Genomic DNA, 24,388 nt, shown 5'->3' with positions numbered 1-24,388 from the left:
AATATGGTCCTTCCAGAACTATCACTATACTTCCAATTGTCCTTGAGCAACCAATCTTTGGTAAACCTTATATTGTCCTCGACAATTGTTTAATCCTTTTAGTCATATCCAGTTCTAAACCTTTTCCCTTCTTAATGCCCTAGGCATTTGGAAATTTTTAGAAAGGATGAATATAGCACATGTAATCGATCCTATATCCGAAGCATATGGGACACGATTCATGATGTCTCACATAAAGACTAAACCAGTCTTTTGCTATAACATTTCCATTTCAATTTGCCAAGTTCTCATAATTCAGATTATGAAAAGGGATGCCGTAATCATAATCGAATTTAAGAACGCAAATAATGGACCCATATACAGAATTTCCTTATGTTGAGCCATTCCAACATGAAATTCATATATATCCTTGACTAAATGATTAAAACCTCACGATCTAAGCTTATAGATTTGAGATGAAGTATAATTTCCTCTCCCTTAATTATAGCAAAACAACTTTTTCCCAATTGAAACCTTTTGTTTTCTATAATTAACATTGCTAGCTTGCAATACTTATCGTAATTATCATGCTCCCACTAACATGATGATTATTAGCATAACACTTATGCTCCCACTAGCTTTGACATATACTCAGAAAGCTCGACTTCTAGAAATCAATACTTTATTGACTTTCTTACCAAAGTTCAGATTTCTTATACTAGATTGTTTTGATAAGACTTTATCAAAAACATACACCTTCCCTTAGATAGCTCATGGGTGTGTCAAAACAATTTTAAGAACTATGAAAAGGGATGCCGTAATCACAGTCTTGATCGTTTTGACCTTTGTCATTTCTCACAAGTCCAAGTTAGTGTGCCAGTAAACCACACACGCTCCACTAACGACTTTAAGAATGCAAATATCACAATTGCTATCTAACTAAAATCTACTTAGTCAAAGTGTTTCCTCACCATCATTTTCATGAATCGGAGAGAAACCTTATGACACTTAGATTTATTGGTGTATGAGTTCCTACCCATATGAATTTGTCAAAACCATAATCACAAGACAAGGGTAATGACAAATCCAAAACCATATGGATTGAACTCAATCTTGATTTCTTGCCACCTGGCAGCTCAAGGGCCTACCATTGCTTCCAAGTTGTTGTGCAACACATTGAGAACTCTAAGAACTCATATGCAAATCCAACTTTAACTAGAATGGGCACAGAATATGTCAACACGATAGGTTATAAACCTCAAGTCGTGTGCTAGTGAAGAACTTCAGGTTTCATTCTTGACTAGTTCTTGAGAATTTCAAGACCTTTAAGACTCCCACTGTCCTCTTGACCTATAAGACTCCCTTGTCAAATATCCAAGAGATAGTTTGGATTCTAATCAAGACAAACACTTCACACAATTAGCCTAAGTTGGTCTTTGTTTTATCCAAAACATCACAACTTACCAATTTCAAATGTACAAGAGTAGAAAACTTTTATTCTTACATTTGATAAGTGTTTTAAACCTTCTTAAAGACATGTCACTCAAGTTACAATCTTGGAGTATGACTCTAAGACTTGTATTGAAACGAAGTATGACTCATCTTCTTGATTTAACCATTTCAACAATTCAAGATCCCTTCTTCTTAGTCATAAGAATGAACTAAGACTTCCTTAGAGAAATAATTTTTGATATGGTTTCTTAATCATTAAGATGATCACAAAACTGATACTAAAGTACTCTCCCATCTTTTCAGATTTGAGAAACTTTTATCCTTCTGCCTAATTTGATTCTTCTTATTCGCTCTGCCTTACATTGGAACCTTTTCCAATGTCTCAGAGTTACACTTAAGCTTGTAAGTATAATCATATTTACTGAGCTTTAGTAAACTATGACGAATAGCCTTATATCTTTTGTGGTGGACTTAATCAGTGCACATGCCTATGTACTCGATCCCTTAGTCCATTACTTGACTCACACATCCATGTGAATAAGTAATTAGTCTCAATTTTCCAATACTTGAAAGTTCTCATTCATCATGCTATACAACTTGCATGATTCCAAGTCCCGGTCCAATTGAGACTTTGGATGATGAGAATCTTTCCTTGTTTGGTAAATTTAGACATTACCACAAATGAAAGAATCAATTTCATATTTCCACTCTTGCTATTAATGGAATCATATAAGCAACAATTTTTCCTCAAATGCCATTGTAAGGATATTTTAAAATAAATAAAATCAAAATTTTTCCTTTTATTTTAAAACTATGCGGAAAAACTTATCCTTACAATCCATATGAAAACTTGTTGTTATCTATTCCTAAGCAATATCTCATAACTCCTAAGAAGTAGCTCAAGAATCCGATTTTTCAAACTACGCGATAGAAATCCATCTATGCGATCAGATTCAGCATATTCTTTCTTTAAGTTCCTTTACTTTTCTTTGATTCTTAAAACATTACCATGTGACCCAGTCACATCATGCATCAAGAATCTCATAATAGAAACTTAACAGAGTTAGATAGTGGACTTTACCTGAAGTAGAGTCAAACTTATTGACTTTAACATCCTTAGGTAAATTAGGCAGCTTCGCAACTAATGACCTTTCCTTTGACAATATAAACATATGGACCCTTTGATAATGGTACACGGGACTATCACAGACTTAGTTTTTCTCTTTACCATTTGTTCAACCGAGTTGACTATGGCCGATCCCTTTCCATTGGGAAGAGAATGCTTTTTCTGTATTTCCAGTGTCACCATTGTCAATGTCCATAAAGTTTCAGGAAGTTGATCTTAACAATAAATAAGATCATTAAGGGTCTTGTCATAGTCTATGTCATAGGTGTCCCAAAGGAACTCACTATGTAACTTAGAAAGTGATTGAACCAACAACTTTCTCAAGACATTGACACCCAACTCTCCCGGCTTGTCAATATGTGACTACATCTCCAAGATGTGATCACACCTAGACCTTGTCTTGCCAATAGGGTTCGAGTGACCTTAAATTTTTCAACAACTTGTGGGTTAGGGAGAATAATTAGAAGAGGAGAGAGAAGTATGATATCCATGGGACATCATCTTCATTTAGGAAAGCTTGTTTCAAGAGATTTGGGAAGATCATAAATGTCTAATCTAGACATGTTATGGGAGATATTCAAGATAGTTGATCTTTGAGTCCTTAATATGACACCCAATATGAAAATATTAAGGCTAGGACCCAACAAACTATTTTATAACTTAGAAGAGGTATGCCGTAATCCAAGCTATAAAACAATTTGAAGGTAGGTGAATGACGATTCACCAATTTCCACCAAGATAAACGAAATGTATTATTAGGTTTTAATTGGTTTTGAAACTCCTAGATCTTTTGAGATTCATTGAACTGTTCAATGGCATGTTTCAATCTCGAGTGTGCCCTTCAGGTTTTGTGACTGGGATGCCGAGGATCACAAAACAAGGTGTGAAGTAACCATGCAAATTATTGGGTACCCTTAAGTGTTTATCCCTCAATCGATGTGCCGGTTAACCACACACGCTCCATCGATACTATGATAAACATTAACTTACCCTTTGCCTACCTTGTTAAATACGAGTTAGTGTGCCGGTTAACCACTCACGCTCCACTAACCGACTTAAACAAAGTGCAAAGTTTAATTTCATTGATTAGCACCTTATTCACATTTTCCTAAGTAACTAAGATTGGGTATTTTTAAAGAGTTTAGTTACTTAGTATTTATCATTAATACTTTTAATGAAGGGAGAATTAAAGTCATGTCAAACCCGTTCGGCTAACGACCCTCCACCAGTCAAGCAAGCGGTGGGTGAGAGTGAACACCCATTAAGTTGCCATTTTATAGGCAACAACCTTATACCCACCTTATAGACCGGCTTCGTGAATGAGGCGTACTAGCGGTAAGACCGACTTTACTCTTATACATATAAATATTATTAACTTATAATATTATAAAGTATAAGGGTTGAATTTTAACTTTTAAAATTCTAAGGGCTAACTTGGAATTAAAGTATTCATAAGAGAAAACTTTACAAATTCCAAAACTTGAGGGCAAGTTTTGAAACTATTCAAAACTAATTAATTCCATAACTTATGTATTTAAAGTAGTTTTAATCCAAAAACTCTTCAAGTTCCATAACTTGTGGACAAATTATGGAAGACTTTAAACTAATAAAGAATTAATCTTTTTCTTTATTTTATAACTTATGGAATTAATTAAGGTTACATATTTCATTTATTTATTTATTAATGAAGTGACTCTTGAACCTCCATAACTTAAGGACAAGACTCTTCATCTTTTTTGTAACCTTTGCCAACTTTATGAGTTTTATGAGTCTTTAATGTGACTCTTCATGTAACTTAAGGATAAGTTACACAAACACATTTTATACTCAACTCTTAGATTAATTTGGATTGAAAACAACTTTTTCACTCAACTTTTCTATTAATCTAAGCAACTCATAAGAACAAGATAATTCAAATCAAACTTTTTCATGTAATTAGTCTAACCTTTAAACTAATACAAAACATGAATCTATTGACAATTATCTTGAAAATGGATTAGCATGAACATTACCATATTTAAAAACAAGTTTATAAGTTCAAAACAACTTAGGGTAATGTTCCTAGTCCATTTCTAACCAAAAACTTCGAAGATATGCTGTCTGGGGTCCAACTCGTCAAGTGCATGAACACAACTCGGCGAGTTGGATGCATTTTGCCTTGGACTCGTCAAGTCCCTTTCATGGACTCGGCGAGTCAGCTGGGCTGACAGCATCAAAACTCGATTTTTTCAGCTTCTATTGCAGGTATAACAAGAAAACAAGCCTAGGCTCTGATACCACTGTTGGGTTTTGAGCATTCTAACACTCCTAAGTGTACATGCAACCCTAAATACCTTGGATCTATGTTTTCTCTATTATACATGCAAATATGAACATCCAAGGTATTATCCTAATCTAGCATACAAAATAATGGATATAACAAGATAGAATACATACCTCTTTGATAGTGCTTGTCTTCATGAAGCTTGAGTGCTTAGTACCCCAAGTGTGACACCTCAAATGGTTCACACAACACCATAAGCACTTGGAATAACTTAGAGAGAAATTAGAACACTTCATGAAATCGTGTAGCCCTCATACATACACATAGTGTTAGTCATAGTCACGATTTCTTGAGCCATGGGTTTCTTTTATATGGTGGCTATTAGAGTTACACCATGTAACTCATGACTTTACCCATTCCTTATGCTCCATGGATTTTAACCTCCATGGAGTATCCATGGGTCACCCCATGGACTTAGTCCAACATAAGGAATCTTGGATCACAAGCCCACATATATAAGAATGAATGATTTACACAATCAACCCATATATTTAATTAGTCTTCTTTTGACCACTTAATTAATCCTAGATTAATTCTTGATCAATACTAATTAAATAACCTTATTAATATATTAGAACTTATAATATATTAACAAACCTTAAGTGTTATTTCTCTCATTTTAGTCTATCCAAGTGCATGATGCCATGCAACCCAAATGGACCATGCCGGGTCGGGTCAAGTCTTACCAATTATAGTTATGGACTTAGATAGGAATATAACCTTGGAATTCAACTTTGCATGACAATTAGACAAACATAGATCCAAGGTTATTAGGGTTGCATGTACACTTAGGAAGTGTTAGAATGCTCAAAACCCTTCAGATTCAACATATTAGGCAGCTACTGCAGACCGCTCAAAGTCGGCAGAAGAGCTATGCTGACAAACGTTGATCTGAGTTTGAGTTCCACGTTGGGGACATGATACTCCTAAAGGTCTCACTTTGGAAGGGTGTCATACGCTTCAGGAAGAGGGGAAAATTGGGTCCCCGATACATTGGCCCGTTTAGGATCGTTGCTAGTGTTGGCAATGTGGAATATAGGTTAGAGCTACCGGATGACCTTAGTCGGATCCACAACACCTTTCACATTTCGCAATTGCGAAAGTGTATTATGGATTAGGAGGCGGTGGTATCATTAGATGACATTCCAGTCGATGAGCTTCCGAATTATCTTGAGAGGCCCATGGCCATTCTGGAGAAGAAGGTGAAGATTCTACGAAATAAAGAGATACCTTTAGTAAAGGTATAGTGGGAGCACCAAAGGGGGTCTGAGTGGACGTGGGAGTCGGAGGCAGAGATGCAGGAGCACTATCCAGAGTTGTTCACCATGGCAGATTTCAAGGACAAAGTCTAGTTCAATTGGGGGAGAATTGTAATGCCCCGATTCTCATGTATTGATTATGTTATAAGATTTTCTTGATTTCAAGGTCTACTCAACGAGTTGGTTTCCCTGATTCGTCGAGTAGCAGCGGGTTGGTCCACATGTTTAAGTCACTAACTAGCCGGGTCCAAGAAGGGACTCGACGAGTAGGAGTTGGAGGATGAAACCCTAATTTTCGGGGTTTTGCACCCTATTTAAAGGATCATTAGCCTCCTCAACCTCCCCTTATAGCCACTTGATATTCCATAAACCCTAATTCATGTGAGTGTGTTCCATTTGTGTGTTTTAAGCATTGGAAGAGGATATTTGGTGAGGAAATCTTGGAGATCAAGTGACTAGAAGCAGGGAATGTGTGTGAATTAGAGATTTGCCTCAGTTGGCATCCTTTGGAAGGTATTAAGCCGTTATCTTGACCTCATTTCATTCTTGATCTCATTTGGGTGGATTTTAGGGCTTTTCTAGCATATTAGGAAGCTTTTCTTGTTTTTGAGTTAAAATCAGAAGTTGCAAGTTTGGATTTGAACTCTCTTGGGTCTCTAATTCCATAAAGCTTCCAGATTTTGCAAGAAAGAGACTCTCCTTAGGTGTAAAACTCCATTGCAAGCTTAGATTTGTCATTTAGAGTCTCTAGAGCCTTACATGCACGTAAATTTTGCAACTTTACGTGATAAACATGCCTTGGGGATTTGGATCTGCAATATGGAGCCTTATCATGGGTTAAAAATCATTTGTATGGATGAAGGACTGAATGTACTTGGCAAGTTGCATGTTCAACCCGGCAAGTCCGATGAAGATTGTTGTAGACTCAGCGAGTCAGTAGAGTGACTCAGTGAGTCACCTAGGGTTTTCCCAACCTTTGGACACACGTGAACTTGGTAAGTTGCAAGGGAAACCCGATGAGTTGGCCAAGGAGTTCACGGTCACAAATATTAGGAACTTGATGAGTCACTCAAGTGACTAGGCGAGTTGAGGTGTCATGCAAGGAACTCGGCGAGTGGGTGGTGTTGGATATAGTGTCTAAGTCCATAACTATATTTGGTATGTACTTGACCCGACCCGGCATGGTCCATTTGGGTTGCACTTCACCCGAACAATTTATGGATAATCTTTGGAGAATAATATAAGTGATGATTTATTAATATATTATAAGTTCTAATATATTAATATAAGATCATATTATTTAATTAGTATTGATCTATAATTAATCTAGGATTAATTAGAGTTCAAAAGTATTACTAATTAAATATGGGCTCTTATATTTATATAGTGTGGGCTAATGCTTATTTGGAATGGGCTAGGCTTGCATGGAAAGTCCATGGGTACTCCATGGAGCTTCAACCCATGGATCTAATGGAAATGAAGAGACATGGGTATTAGGGTTTACATGGATGTAACCCTAATCCACCACACTATATAAAGGAGGCTTTGGTTCTTGAAATCACACTAGTTGAGGTGAGTAAAGCAAGAGGGCTGATTTCAAGATAGTTGTGACTACTCTCTCAAAGTTCCAAGTTTGTGGTGATTTGTGATTTCCATTTGAGGCATCCACACTATTGGTGCTAGGCTCTAAAACTCCAAGCAATCAACTACAACTACAAGGTAAGTATTTCTACTAGCTTTATTTGATTCAAGTTCCCCATGCCATGATAGATAGGATATGAACCTTGGAAAAATGATTATTTGAATGTATCTTAGACAAACATAGATCCAAGGCTTATTAGGGTTGCATGTACACTTAGAAAGTGTTAGAGTGCTCAAAACCCATCAGGTGGTTGTACTCGACGAGTTCAGGTCAGCATGGACTGTTGTCCTTAACAGTTGACTCTGAGTTTGACCAAGGGTTGACTATTGGACTTCTAGGGAATTTTGGGAATTTATGAACATGGTTGTGTGGCGCATATAGGTGGTGGAGTTTGTGGTGGTGATCCAAGAGTTTGAGCTTATCTTCCGAGTCGACAGTTGCGAGGTTAGTTATCCTCATTGTACTAAGGGGTCTAAGGCACCAAGGCCGGCCCATTGGATATGTTATCCTAGAATTTGCTATTATGTCGAGTATGAGTTAGTTTTGCATGTTAGTTGCTATGCCGGTTTGGTAGATCTGTAGGACTACCTGTGTTGTTATGTGGTTATTAGGATATGCACTGGTTATGATATATGTTGAAATGTTATGAGGAATGGGTTGAGGCGATACTGCTCCGTGTTGTTAGTAACAAACCTGGGAGCATTCCAGATACGAGCTGAGGGAGACTCGTATTGTGGGCTTGGTGGTAATCCAGATGTGAGCTGTGGGCCCGAAAGGCACTCCAGACTCACATTGTGGGCCAAGGGGGTAATCCAGTCTGTAAAGCTACGGACCCAGTATATGTTGTTATTTGTAGATATGTTATGTGTAGTTTATCGGTATTTTGGGGGAAACTCATTAAGCTATCGGGCTTATAGTTTCAATTTATTGTTTTGGGTACATAAGGGGATCGTGCCAAGGCGAAGGCGTGATCATACAGCTCCTCATGTTTTGTTCATGTTTCTAGGAAAACTCTGATATAGACTATTTTAAACACAAATCTATAATAACCATTGGTTTTAAATGTTTTTGAAATGTTTTAAATTGGCTTGAATTTGATGGGTGCTACAGCATCAGCTGTTGCAAAGCATAAGCATCACTCATCCGCTATGCTTGAGGACCGCCCCTAAACCGATGATGGATGCATCACAAAAGACCACAAAATCGTCAACTCCCTCATGGAGGGTCAATATTGGGGCCTCACATAATCTCTGTCAAAGAGTCTCAAATGCCAACTATTGCATACACCCCCATCAGAAGTCCACCCCCTTCCTCCTCATACGAGTGAGGGGTACTGCAGTCTTGGAGAAATCCTGAATGAATATCCAATAGTACCCTGCCAAAACAAAGTAACTCCTGATCTTTGTGTGAGATTTCGGAACCTCCAACTTCATCACAATCTTAATCTTGGTCGGATCAAAGAGGTTATCAATCTTGGAGAACCAAGATGCACCCTGCAACTGATCAAAGAGGTTATCAATCTGCAAAAAGGGATAACGCTACTTCACTGTTAACTTACTTAACTCTCGATAATCATTGCACATCCGGTGTGAACCATCCTTCTTCTGGATGAACAGTATCGATGCTCCCCAAGGAGAACTACTCGGGATGATGAACTGCTTCCTTAGACGTCTGAAGTTAATATGACAACTCTTGCATCTCAAACGGGTCCAATCGGTGTGCCGCATTGGCAATCGGGGATGCACCTAGCACAAGGTCAATCTTGAACTCGACCTGCCTCTCGGGATGCACACTGGGTAACACCTCTGGGATACATCAGCAAACTCCCTAACCAGTGGAACCTCGGAAACTAAAACCTTATCCCCAACTCGGGCTTCAACCACATAAGCCAGATAACCTGCGCAGCCGTGTTGAATGTAATGGCGAGCCCTGCCTACCAATCAAAACCCTAAACGAAACCTGGTGCCTTCTCCATGAATAACTAGTTCTCCCCCACTTGAGGTTCAAACTACCAATTGCTAGCCCTCACAATAGATCATGGAACCAAACCTGCTCAGCCAGTCCATACCCACTATCACACACACATCTCCCATTGGTATGAGGATCAGATCAATCAGATAAGGCACCCTGAAGATCTCTAGCACATAGCCATAATATACCACAAATGTAGAAACCATATGTTTCTTGGCAATGGAAACCCGCAATAGACAATCTATCTCCCCAATAGGTATCTCAAAGTCCCTACTGAATGATCGAGAAACAAAAGACTAACTCCCACCCGAGTCAAACAACACAGGAGCAGGCAAAGAGTTCTATATATATATATATATATATATATATATATATATATATATATATATATATATATATATATATATATAAAGATATATATATAAGCGTAACATAAAACATAATCAATAGAAACATACATGTTACAACATCTGGAGCTGCTCTAGCCTCCTCGGCAGTGTGCTGAAAACCACGACCTTGAGCCCTCAGGGGCTCCATCCTCCCCTGACACCCATCGGTGATCCTCAAATTAGTTGGTGTCAGGGCCTGCGCCGGCTTGGCAGCAAGCAATGGATAGCTGACAGGCGCCCTCATGAACCTTGCCGCACTTCCCACAAGTGCGACTCCTCTATATCATAACCAGGAAATTCTAATGCTTTTGTAAACATTGACAAGGATAACATTTGTAACTAAAACTTGAAAGCATGCACGATGTTCATTCAATGACACCGAAATTCCATCAAACATTCTATATAAACACTCCAAATAGCCAACAAAAGATTGGAAACCCTAAAATCCTGGTTTAAATCCAATATGGACTAGGATTTTCTTATTAGGCCTAATGGACCAATAAGTCTCCAATTTGACTAGTTTGGGCTTAGAACTCTTAATTAGGTTCTATTTCAACCCATCTTCATGAGATTTAACATTTTGAGCCATATTAGGCCTAAAATGGTATAACTACTCTAATAAGCCTTATTAGGCCATGACTAACCTAATTAGCTTTAATGCGCCATAAAACCTATTCTCTCATGTAAAATGGACCGTGAACCATCCAAAGAAGCCCACTGGGCCAAAACCCTTCTCCATGAACCTAATAGTATCGATCATAGGCAAGAAGTGGGCCAAACATTAATCCATTCTTTCTTCCACTAGGCCCATTTCAGCCCAAGTAAACAAGGGGGAAGAATAAAAAGAATTAAAAGGAAATTATGAGAATTAAGGTGGGTTAGCCACCTCCTTATTACATGGTGGATCTCCATGCAAGTCATTTCACTCCTTCTCTGCTCTCTCCTTCTTATCCTCGGCTGAAGATGACAACACACACACACACATTTTCAAATCTTCTCCAAACCACCTTCAAGATCATCCCCACCTTCCATCAATATTTTTCAAATTTTTCTTGAGTTTCTAAGGATATTTATTAAGTTTTCTTCAAACTTTGGTAAGTTGGTATCCAACACAAACATCTACTTCCATCTTAATACTAAAACTCCTTCTTACATAGCTTTATTTCATGATCTAATTCACTAGATACTATCTAAGTTCAAAAGTCCCTCAAGGAGCTTGTTAGGACAAAAAACAACACCATCTTCTTGATGGGTTTTATACAAACAATCCTATGTGTGCATGCAACCCTAGATTTTAATCTATGTTTTCACTATTAGATACATAATTTATGAAAACACGAAGAACCTTAGCATGCACCTAGGTATTTCGAAATCTATATATATAGTAGAAGGGATTACATACCTCTTGTTGTTATTGTTGGGTTTTGAGCAAACTAACACTTCCTAAGTGTGCATGCAACCCTAATAAACCTTGGATCTATGTTTGTCTAAATACATGCAAAATAATAAATTTTCCAAGGTTTATAACCTATCTAACATGGCATGGGGAACATTTCAACATAAAAGAGTTAGAAGAGATTACATACCTTTTGGTGAGTTTGGTTCTAAGGAGTTTGAGGGCCAAGCACCAATAGTGTGAATGCCTCAAATGGTATCACAAAACACCACAAACTCTTGAAAAACTTTGAGAGAGTATACACACTTGTATAAAATCGGCCACACACAAGCACACACACACTAGTTCACTAGTTTTTCCTTAGGCTCCATTTCATGCTCCATAAGCATGCTTATATAGTGTGCATGGTTAGGGTGAAACCCTAATAACCCATGTCTTTTCCTTTCCAAGGATCCATGGGTTAAAAGCTCCATGGATCATCCATGGACTTCCACATAAGCCTAGCCCATTAACAAATGAGTATTAGCCCACACTATATAAAACAAATAGCCCATAATCTAATTAGTCTTCCATTTAATCTCTAAATTAATTCATAATTAATTTAAGACTAAAACTAATTAAATAACGTAACTTCATATTAATATATTATAACTTATAATATATTAATAAACATATGTGTATAACTCTCATAAAATTATCCATAATAGTTTGGATGAGATGCAACCCAAATGGACCATGCCGGTCGGGTCAAGTATATACCAAATAAGCTATGGACTTAGACACCTTATCCAACAGACTCCCACTTGGATAAGTCTAATAATTGTATTTGCCTATAACTTCAAGAACCAACCAACAATCGTAGCTCTTGAAAACTCCGACGAACTATGAAGCGCCATTTTAAGACAAGTGATCACATAATCCTCTGTTCTCATGATATTAGCCGGACAAACACATGGAACTATGTCTTGCTTATTGTCTAGCAGTTGTTTCTTGATTTTCCGATTTGTTTGACGAAGAACTTCACTGAACACATCGGTTTAGTTTTGACCGGGCCCGGTACATGGGTCAACACAAAATCATCGAGGGGTCCAGATTTCGCTTCTATTTCTAGAAGGAACAGATAAACTTCGACTGATATGCTTGTTCTACTACTTATTGAATCGTACACAAAGGCACGTTTTATAACATCAAGTTACTGATGCGTTTACATGCAATCAATGCACAACCAACTCATAGGAAACAACTCATATCTCTAGGTTTAAAGATTTATATGATGTTATCGTCTCACGATCACTCGAGATAAATTCCATGAATTGATACAAGTGAGCGTGGGTTTATACCAATACTCATAACTTATGAGTACTCATGAATGTTACAGCAACCATTGCCATGTCTAAACACCTTTTAGCCATCTACAAACCCAATTCATGACAATCTTGATTCATACCTACTTCCGACGTATAATCGATTGTGGAGGTTTGAATAAATTAATTATTCTGGAAGTCAAAACATGCAAAACTGAAACAATAGTAAATAATTGACAATGATAGTAACACTTTACTCATAAATAAATCACAAATTTTATTCATCATCAAACGTCAATTACATTTTACAAGTTTCAGGAAAACTATCTAATCTGTAAAACTAATATCGTCCCTCAGCCCGATACGTCTCGCATGATGAAAATGCTTAACCCTCGTCAGTCCCTTCGTAAGGGGATCTGCAGGATTCTCATCCGACGATATCCTCCTTGCTACAAGGAGTCCTTCTTCAATCATGTGTCTTATGAAGTGATATTTTTTGTCAGTGTGTCGGGATCTACCATGATCTCTTGGTTCCTTGGCTAAGGCAACCGCACTATTGTTGTCACAGAAAATCTCCATAGGTTCCTTAATAGCTGGTACAACTCCAAGGTCTCCGATGAAGTTCTTTAGCCATATCGCCTCCTTCGCTGCTTCACTCGCTGCTATATACTCTGATTCACAAGTCGAATCAGCCACCGTCTCCTACTTGGAACTCTTCCAAGAAACTGCCCCTCCATTTAAGGTAAAGATCCAGCCTGACTGTGAGCGGAAATTATCACTATTAGTCTGAAAACTAGCATCACTATACCCTAATACTCTCAAGTCATCACTCCTACAAGGGTAAGGACCCAATCCTTAGTCCTCCGCAGGTACTTGAGAATGTTCTTTACCGCAGTCCAATGAGCCTTGCCAGGGTTCCCCTGATACCTGCTGACCATGCTCAAAGAAAATGCCACATCAGGATGGGTACAAGTCATAGCATACATGATCGAGCCAACTGCGGAAGCATACGGTAATTGGCTCATCTTAGCTATCTCTGCGTCTGTACTCGGACTCTGAGTCTTACTCAGTTTGGTATTGCTTTGGATCGGTAAATCTCCTTTCTTGGAATTCTCCATGTTGAACCTTTTCAACACCTTATCCAAGTAGGTACTCTGACTAAGTCCAATTAGTCTTCTACTCCTTTCTCTTAATATCCTTATCCCTAGGATATAGGCAACCTCCCCTAGGTCCTTCATAGCAAAGCACTTCCCAAGCCAGGACTTAACCTCCTGCAAGGTTGGGATGTCATTTCCTATAAGTAGTATGTCATCCACATACACTACTAAGAAGCTAACTATACTCCCACTAGCTCTGACATACACGCAAGACTCATCTTCGCTTCTCGAGAAGCCAAACTCTTTTACCTTCTCATCAAAACAAAGATTCCAGCTATGAGATGCTTGTTTTAATCCATAAATGGATTTCACAAGCTTGCATACTCTATTGGGGTACTCTGCACTGACAAAACCCTCTGGCTGATTCATGTACACATCCTTAGCCAACATTCCGTTAAGGAAAGCGGTTTTGACATCCATTTTCCATATTTCATAATCATGAAATGCTGCAATGGCTAGCATAACCCTAATAGACTTAATCTTTGCTACCGGCGAGAAGGTTTCATCATAATCAATTCCTTGAGTTTGAGTAAAACCCTTCGCAACCAGTCGAGCCTTATAAGTATGCACTTTACCTTCCATGTATGTCTTCTTCTTGAAGATCCATTTACACCCAACTGTTTTACGGCCTGGTACATGATCAACCAAGTTCCAAACTTGATTGTCATACATGGAATGTATCTTGCTGTCCATAGCCTCCTTCCATTTAGCAGACTCCAGGCCTGCCATGGCTTCCTTAACACTGCTGGTTTCATCCAAATTTACCAGTGTACTATCACTAATAAACGTATCACCTTCTGTAGTAATATGAAAGCCATAATAAAATGAAGGTGTGTTTCTAACTCGTGTGGAACGCCTCGGAGGTACAGACTCGTCAGCTGGATCAACAGGAGTTTCCTCCTCAGGTTGATTGCTAGTGTCTGAGGTTCCTTCACCAATTGATTCTTGAATTTCTTCAAGATCAATCTGCCTCCCACTGTCTCCTTGGCTTATCAATTCTTTCTCACGAAAGATCCCTCTTCTTGCTACAAAGACCACATTCTCACTGGGTTTGTAGAAGAGGTAACCGAAGGATTTTTGTGGGTAGCCGATGAAAATACACCTTTCACTTTGGGGTTCAAGCTTATCATGAGTTTGACGCCTCACGAAAGCTTCGCAACCCCAAATTTTGATGTGGTCCAAATTGGGAACCTTCCCAGTCCACATCTCATGAGGTGTTTTGGTAACCTTCTTTGTAGGGACTAGATTAAGGATATGGGCGGCAGTCTTTAAGGCGTACCCCCAAAAAGAGATTAGTAACAAAACTCGACTCATCATAGAGCGAACCATGTCCAACAAAGTTCGATTATGCCTCTCAGCCACACCATTCAGCTGTGGTGTCCTGGGATGAGTCAATTGTGAGACAATCCCACACTCCTTAAGATGGTCAAGGAACTCGGTACTAAGATACTCACCACCTCGATCGGATCGAAGCATCTTAATGTTCCTGCCCAATTGATTTTCTACTTCCTGTTTGAATTCCTTAAACCTTTCAAAGGTTTCTGACTTATGTTTGATTAAGTAGACATACCCATATCTACTAAAATCATCAATAAAAGTCACATAATACCGATTAGCATCCCTTGTGGCAGTTCTGAATGGCCCACATACATCAGTATGTATTAGGTCCAACAAACCCTCACCCCTCTCAGAAGTTCCCTTAAAGGGTGATTTTGTCATCTTTCCAAGTAGACAAGATTCACAACTATCATCCGATTTAAGGTCGAACGACTTCAAGACTCCACTCTTTTGGAGTTGGCCTATGCGTTTCTTGTTTACATGTCCAAGACGACAATGCCACAATGATGCTTTATCTAAGCTAGTAGAAGAATCAATATAAAACAGATTATTTCCCATGTTATCTACAATCGACACAGTTTCATACACACCATCACAAGGTAATGCTTTAAAATAAAACACATTATTAAAGAAAGCATCAATACCACCACATTCATAATCAAACGAAAAGGTAAAACCTTGTTTGTACAATGCATGAAAAGAAATAATATTCCTCGCCATTTCAGACGAGTACACACATTTATTCAAATCTAATTTTAACCTATTATTAAGCAACAAAGTATAAACTCTAATCTTGGAAACAGGTGAAGCCTTCCTATTCCCCATGATCAAGTTTATCTTCCCGTGCTCCACATTCTCACTTTTTCTTAGGCCCTGCAAATCAGAACATATGTGAATACCACATCCTGTATCAAGCACCCAAGAGTTAGAATATGTTGAGTAATTAGACAATATAGTGTAAATACCTGCATGGGTGGGTTTCACTTTCCCATCCTTTAGGTCCTGCAAGTACTTAGGGCAGTTTCGCTTCCAGTGTGCCTTTTCATGGCAATAAAAGCATTCAGCATCCTTGGGAATGGCAGAAGGAGTGACAAAACCGCTCTTGGTCTTCGATGAGGAGCCTTCAAGAGACTTTCCCTTGGTACCCTTCGAAGGGTGCTTCCTCTTCTTCCCTTTGCCTTGCCCAATAGCCAAAACAGGGGTATATGTTGGAGTAGGAGTAGTAGAGGTAACAACCGCGTTACCCTTAAGACCGGATTCCGCGGTCTTCAAGAGTCCTTGAAGCTTGCTGAGAGTAACTTCCTCCTTGTTCATATGATATGTCATACGAAATGGTCATAACAAGAAGGCAATGAGTGCAAAATGATGTCAATTGCCAACTCCTCAGGGATGTTAACATTCAGCTTCAGCAAACAGTCCACATACCTTTGCATCTTTTTCATGTGGCCCGTGACGGATTCACCGTCCTTCATGCGGGTAGTTATTATGGAGGAGATTATTTCATACCGCTCCTGTCGAGCACTCTGATGGTACCTTTCCATCAGGTCTTGGTGCATCTCAAAAGGGTAGAAATCTTCATATGACTTTTGGAGCTCGGCTGTCATCGTGGCCATCATGATACATGCCACCTTGGTAGCATCTCTCATGAGTCCTGAATTCAGCGATCTCCTCAGGAGTAGCAGTAGACTCATCAAGTTATTTTAACTCCTTATCAAGGACATATTCTTTGTCCTCATAACGAGTAACCATCCTGATGTTCCTAATCCAATCCATGAAATTGGAACCATCAAAGATGACCCTCCCACAAAGATTCATGAGAGAGAAAGAACCAGTTGGGTTAGAGCCCGAAGCATTAGTGTTGGAAGACATCTGAAAGAAGAGAGTTTAGATTAGATATATATAGGATCCTTAATAAGACACCCAAATGTAATATTAAGGCTAGGATCCAATCACAATAAGTTATACTTAGAAGAGGGATGCCGTAATCTAAGTAATAATATATTTGAAAGGTAGGTGAATGACGACTTAGCAATTTCCACCATGAAAACGAAATGATTTATTAGGTTTAATTGGATTTGAAATTCCTAGATTCTTTTGAGATTCATTGAACTTTTCAATGGCATGTTTCAATCTCGATTGTGCCCTTCAAGTTTTGTGACTGGGATGCCGAGGATCACAAAACAAGGTGTGAATAACCATGCTAATTCACTTGGTACCCTTAATATTATCACCTAATCAATGTGCCGGTTAACCACACACGCTCCATTGATCTATGACAAACATTAAGTCACCCTCCGTGATCCTTACTAGTCCTAGTTAGTGTGCCGGTTAACCAAACACGCTCCACCAACGACTTGGTAAGGTACAAAGTGTGAATTCCATGGACTAGCACCATGTTCACATTTTTCCTAAGGTAACTAAGATTGGGAATTAAAAGAGTTTAGTTACTTTATAATATTCATTATACTTTTAATGAGGATTTAAATTCATTGTTCTACCTGTTCAGCTAACGACCCTCCACCGATCAAGCAAGTGGTGGGTGAGAATGGACACCCATTAAGTCGCCATTTTTTAGGCAACAACCTCATACTCACCTTATAGACCGGCTTCGTGAATGAGGCCTACTAACGGTAAAACGACTTATTCTTATACATATATATAATAATTAACCATTAATGTTATAAATAGTATAAGGGTTGAATTTTAACTATTAAAACTCTAAGGGTTGGAATTAAATTTTATTAAAGTGTGTGAAACTTTACAAATTCCAAAACTTGAGGGCAAGTTTTGTAACTATGCATTAAAGGTTCATAAAAATGAAGACTCTTCATTTTCATGTAACTTATGTGTTTTAAGTGTGTGTTTAAATAAAGGTGACCTTTGGAAATCCATAACTTGAGGACAAATTATGGACTCCATTAAAACACATAAATGATCAAGAATTTATTCTAAACAATTCAACAAATAATTCCTATCATTTTCTATATTCATAAGAACATGAACATGATCATCAAAAATTCAAGAATTATATGAACACATAAAATCCTGGAATTTTTATATATGCTATTGTAAATGGATTAGAACAACCATTACACCAACTAAAATAAGTTTTAAAACAACAAAACAGTTTAGGGTAATGTTTCTAGTCCATTTCCAGCAGCAAAAGTCGAAAAACTGCACTCTTTTGATCCTACTCGTCGAGTGCATGAACTTACTCGACGAGTAGGCTGAAGTTTTCCTTGGACTCGTCGAGTCCCCCCCATGGACTCGGCGAGTCCACCATGCAGACAGAAACAATTTCGACTTTTTTCACTATTTTGCATCAAGTATCAAAGAAGCAAGCCTAGGCTCTGATACCACTGTTGGGTTTTGAGCAAACTAACACTTACTAAGTGTGCATGCTACCCTAATAAACCTTGGGTCTATGTTTGTCTAAATACATGAAAAATAATAAATTTTCCAAGGTTTATAACCTATCTAACATGGCGTGGGGAACATTTCAACATAAAAGAGTTAGAAGAGATTACATACCTTTTGGTGAGTTTGGTTCTAAGGAGTTTGAGGGCCAAGCACCAATAGTGTGAATGCCTCAAATGGAATCACAAAACACCACAAACTCTTGGAAAACTTTGAGAGAGTATACACACTTGTATAAAATCGGCCACACACAAGCACACACACACTAGTTCACTAGTTTTTCCTTAGGCTCCATTTCATGCTCCATAAGCATGCTTATATAGTGTGCATGGTTAGGGTGAAACCCTAATAACCCATGTTTTTTCCTTTCCAAGGATCCATGGGTTAAAAGCTCCATGGATCATCCATGGACTTCCACATAAGCCTAGCCCATTAACAAATGAGTATTAGCCCACACTATATAAAACAAATAGCCCATAATCTAATTAGTCTTCCATTTAATCTCTAAATTAATTCATAATTAATTTAAGACTAAAACTAATTAAATAATGTAACTTCATATTAATATATTATAACTTATAATATATTAATAAACATATGTGTATAACTCTCATAAAATTATTCATAATAGTTTGGATGAGATGCAACCCAAATGGACCATGTCGGTCGGGTCAAGTATATACCAAATAAGTTATGGACTTAGACACCTTATCCAACAGTTATATGGTAATAACAACACTTGTCTTCAATCTCCTTGTCTTGGAAAGCAAGAACCACAAGTGTAGTACCTCTAATGGCACACAAACACCACAAGCAAATGGAGAGGCAAGAGAGAGAGAGAGGGGGGGAGAGGAAAAAATCGGTTGTAGGTCTTTTGGGTATCAAGTGGCTGATTTTCTAAGGCCTAAGGGGTCTTTATATAGGGTAGAGATTAGGGTTTCAGTGCTTATCCTTATCTGGTTACTTGCCCAACAAGCAGTCTGTAAGATAAGCCTTGAATCCTTATCATGAAAGAATTCTAAGGCCTTATCACCTTGAATTCGTCCACCCCATCCTAGGTACATCCAATGCCCTAATTTGCAACTATCACATAATTACAATTCAGCCCCTCTAGTTTAAGTAATTACATTTGATCACAGAATGAATTCTTAATTAATTATTGACCAATATTAATTAAACAAATATGATTTCTCCTTTAATATATTATTTTTATAATATATTGATAAATCATAATAACCTCTTTCTTTATTATTTCTCCAGTCAAGTTGCTTTGGTGAAGGCAACCCAAAAGGACCATGCAGAACCGGGTCAAGTACTTTACCAAATATGGTTACGGGCTTAGACACTAATCCAACAGTCTCCCACTTGGATAAGTCTAGTAACCACAAATTCCAGTATAACTTGATTAGCAATCGTACCTCTCAAAGACATTGTCAAACTCAAATCTTATCAACAATCTGTCATTTAGATAAGGGATCGCACAGTCCTCTGTTTAAATTATCGTGCAAACAATCACATGGAACATAGTCATACTTATTGTCCAGTAGCTTGTTTCTCGATCTCAGATTCATTTGAGGTAGAACTTAATTGAACACATCAATTCAGTTCTGACCAGACCCGACACGTAAGCCAAATCAAATCATCGAGGGGCCCTGTTATCGCTTTTACCCTCTTAGGATAAAAGAAATAGATAAACTTCGACTCATATGCATTTATTACTCACTAATCAATTTATACACAACAATGCGTTTTATGACATCAAGTTACTAATGCGGTTTCACATTATCAATGCACAATTGGTTTTAATACCATATGATATTATCGTCTTGCGATCACTCGTGATAAATTCCATGAAGTGATTCTAGCAAGCACGGGTTTATTCCAGTGCTCAAAACTTATTCATAAGAACTAATGAATGTTGTAACAAACCTTTGTTATGTCTAATACCTTTCAGACAATCTACACACCAATTCATGATAGTCTTCATTCATACCTATTTCTAACATATGAACGACTGTGAACCATTTGAATAATTCGATTATTCTTAATTAACTCAATTATGGATGAAGTCAGAACATGCAAAGCAAAATAATAGTTAAACAATCAACATAAGATAGTGACCATAATTATGAATAATACTCCTTTATTTAATTATCGAATGTCAATTACATTTATCTATTTGTAACATCCGACATCTCAGTAAATTATTTTTGGAAATTTTGAAGGAACTCGGCAAGTTGATGCTTAGACTTGCCGAGTAGGGTTGCGATTTATCATCTGGTTTCGCATTGGACTCGGCGAGTCCATTAGTGGACTCAGTGAGTCCACGATGTTTAGTGAAACCATAATCCTTTAGGGTTGGAGCCAATTTAAGGGCACTTTTAGCCTTCCATTACGGCTACCAGTCCCTTGAGAGCACCCTAAGTGAGATAGATCGTATGGGAGGAAGGAGAAGCCATATTTGATCTTTCTATCTTTGGTTTAGCAAGAAGAAGGTGATCAAGAGCAAGAGGAGGCTGAAGGAGGTGTGATTCTAGTGGTATCAGAGTTCAGAGACTTCAACTTGAGGTATTTATTCGGACCTTCTTCAATTTTGGTATTGGTACTTAGAGTTAGGGATTTCCAACCTCCTTTGAGGATGTTTATGTGGAGCAAATCGTCCCTTATCGAGTTTATGCTTTGGATCTAGACTCAAAGAGGTCCAGAGACCTTATCCCTTGGAGCTTTATGAGTTATCTTGGGAGTTATGAGCTTAGGATGCCATTTTTAGGGCTAAAACACCAAATGATACCCTCTAGATGATATATGAGTGTCAAGGTCTGAATTTGACATGATTATTATGCTTGGGAAGGACAAATCTATGGATTAGAGGAACATATCTAACCTCAGGGGGTCAATGGAGTTTGTGCATGGCATGTACTCGCCGAGTTGTTCTTGAGACTCGGTGAGTAGAGTCGGGGTAGCCCCGCGATTCTTACCTGGGGACTCGATGTGTTATATGGGACTAAAATAGTTAAGTAGACACAGGTAGATTCGCCGAGTTACCCAAGTGCACTCGCCGAGTCGGGTCAAAGTTTGACCGTTGACTTTGGTTGACTTGTAAGGTTTGGTCAACAATGAGGGCCTTTGACCCAAAGGAGGGGTAAAATGGTCTTTTAGCCTTTTGAGGGTGCTTAGAGAGAGTAGAGTCTAGTTTTGCGAGTTATATTTATGTGAGTATTACTTTATGTGTTTAGGCGGAGGCTAGATCGTATTTCTACCGAGTCAGTAATTTACTGGGACATATGAGTTGAGTCTTCTCACTATACTTTACCTAGAGCTGTAATTAGAGTTATGTGCCAGAGTTATTGCATGCTATTATGTGATGTGTTATACTGCATTGTTTCTATGTGGTTTCTATCATGTGTATATCAGAGTATACCAGAGTTAGAACCGAAAGGTTCACAGAGTTAGGACCAGGGGGTCTACAGAGTTAGGGCCCACGAGCCCACAGAGTTATTGCCTTGAGTGGCTAGCAGTGTTTTGTATGGTATTTTGGGGAACTCACTAAGCTTTATGCTTACAGTGTTATATGTTATGTGTTTCAGGTACCAGTAATGATCGCGGGAAGGCATCAGCATGACTCATACACACGCATGGATTTTTATGTATTTGATCTTGGGAACTATTTTTGTGAACCAAAGTATTGACACAATGAGATTTTGTTTTAAAGGTGTTTGATAAAATGTGTTTACAAATGTAAAAATTTGTTTTAATCTTTACGGTGTTACAAATTGGTATCAGAGCCTTGGTTTGAGGGATTCGGATGCATCTTCGGGCGTATCTGAACTCAAACTGAGGAACTGAGGAAAAATTTGATAATAAAGTAAAAACTTTTAACAAAAGGAGTAAAAAGAGTTTTGAAACACACATAACAGGACCGTGTGTACGATCAGCCAACGCCCGAATGGTGATTTCCCAAAATACCCTTACAATAAGTTGTAAAAGAAATGTTATGTTATATGAAATATATTATGCATGCTAGAGTAAGAGTAGGTATGCTTATTATGACTAGAGTGGCCTGATATATGATGCCTTAGTCTAGGGGTTTTGCTATTAGGAATGCTTGAGAGTGTTGAGATAGTAGCAAGGAGCTTATAAGAGATTTGCTAGTGAGTAGCACATTATTAGAGAGAATAGCGTACTAGGGATTTGGGGCTCTAGGAGGAGGACTTGGTGTGAATGCTGAGTCAGTATGGTCGATAGTAGTGGGCCCGTACTATCGAAGGCACCGAGTCAATACACAACCCAAGTAAAAATCCTTAGGGCACCAGAGATCAAGTAGGGTTGGGATATCGAGTGTATGTACATCCGAGTAAATTACTGATATCTTATGTTGTATTTTAGAGAGGCATCATGGTTGGGACACATCACCGACCAGGGACCAGTGGAAGGGGTGTGAGCGACGAAGAGCTCCGCCAGATGATTCATGATGAAGTGGCTGCTGCCATCCGTGATGTGATTCCAGAGATGTTCGGGTCTATTAAGACCACCCTGATAGAGACATTCAATGAAAGATACGCTGCTCTTTCTAAGGTTGTTGTTGCTGCGGCCACTGCAGCTGTAGCTGCGGCTAGATCGCAGGGTGGTGATGCGTTGCTGTTCCGGGAGTTTAGCAACACAAAACCACCAGAGTTTGATGGGACCCAGGATCCGATTGCAGCGATGAGGTGGATATCAGACATCGAGAGATATTTCTTTAGTTTCTCATCTCCTGAGCATTTGAGGGTTAGGTTCGCGCTAAACCAGCTTCGCTTGGGAGCAAAGGACTGGTGGAAGTTTGTGATGGTGCATTATTCGCCTGCTGAGCTTGCTGCAGTGACATGGGGGAGGTTCACTGCTATGTTTCGAGATGAGTACGTTCCCCAGGTGGAAAGGGAATGTTTGTCCCAGGAGTTTTTGACCCTCAATCAGGGTATTGATTCTGTTACGGTGATTACGAGGAAGTTCCATGAGCGGGCGATGTTCTGCCCAGAGCACGTGTCCTCCGAGCAGGCACGTATGAGCCACTACCTGAGCATTTTAAGGAGGGATATACGGGAGTTCGTGTTGAACTTTTCATATCATACATTTGCTGAGCTTCAGGCAAATGCCCGGAAGAGGGAGATAGAGTTGGAGACCCAGGCTAGGGAGGAGGCTGAGACTCAGGCGAGGGATCGGTGGCCGGCACAGTCTCAGCCGGCGGCCAAGCGGGCCAAGCCCACTGATTTGCGATCTGGGATTCAGAAGGTCCGGACTTGTGGCAAGTACGGCAAGAGCCACAAGGGGGTGTGTAGAGCGGGCTCTCCCTACAAATGTGGCAACGAGGGACATATGGCCAGGGATTGCCCCAAGGGGTTTGCAGTATGCTTTCACTGCAACAAGACCGGACACCGTAAGGCAGAGTGTCCATAGTTGCGAGGGACTACCCAGGGATCACCTCAGAGATCTGCACCTGCTGCTATCAGAGCTACTGAGAGCCGACCAATGCAGGCCGAGGTACCGAAGGCGCGAGGGAGAGCCTTCCAGTAGACCGCGGAGGAGCTCCGCGCAGCGCCTGATGTCGTGGATCGTATGTATTCTTTCGTATATTTACTTTTATGTTGAGATATTGCAC

The sequence above is a fragment of the Lactuca saligna genome, chromosome 1, assembly GCF_052625555.1.
Source record: "Lactuca saligna cultivar CGN05327 chromosome 1, ASM5262555v1, whole genome shotgun sequence".
In the NCBI taxonomy this organism is placed as follows: Eukaryota; Viridiplantae; Streptophyta; class Magnoliopsida; order Asterales; family Asteraceae; genus Lactuca; species Lactuca saligna.
The sequence above is the reverse complement of the archived record's forward strand: the minus strand, read 5'-3'. Positions refer to the sequence as shown.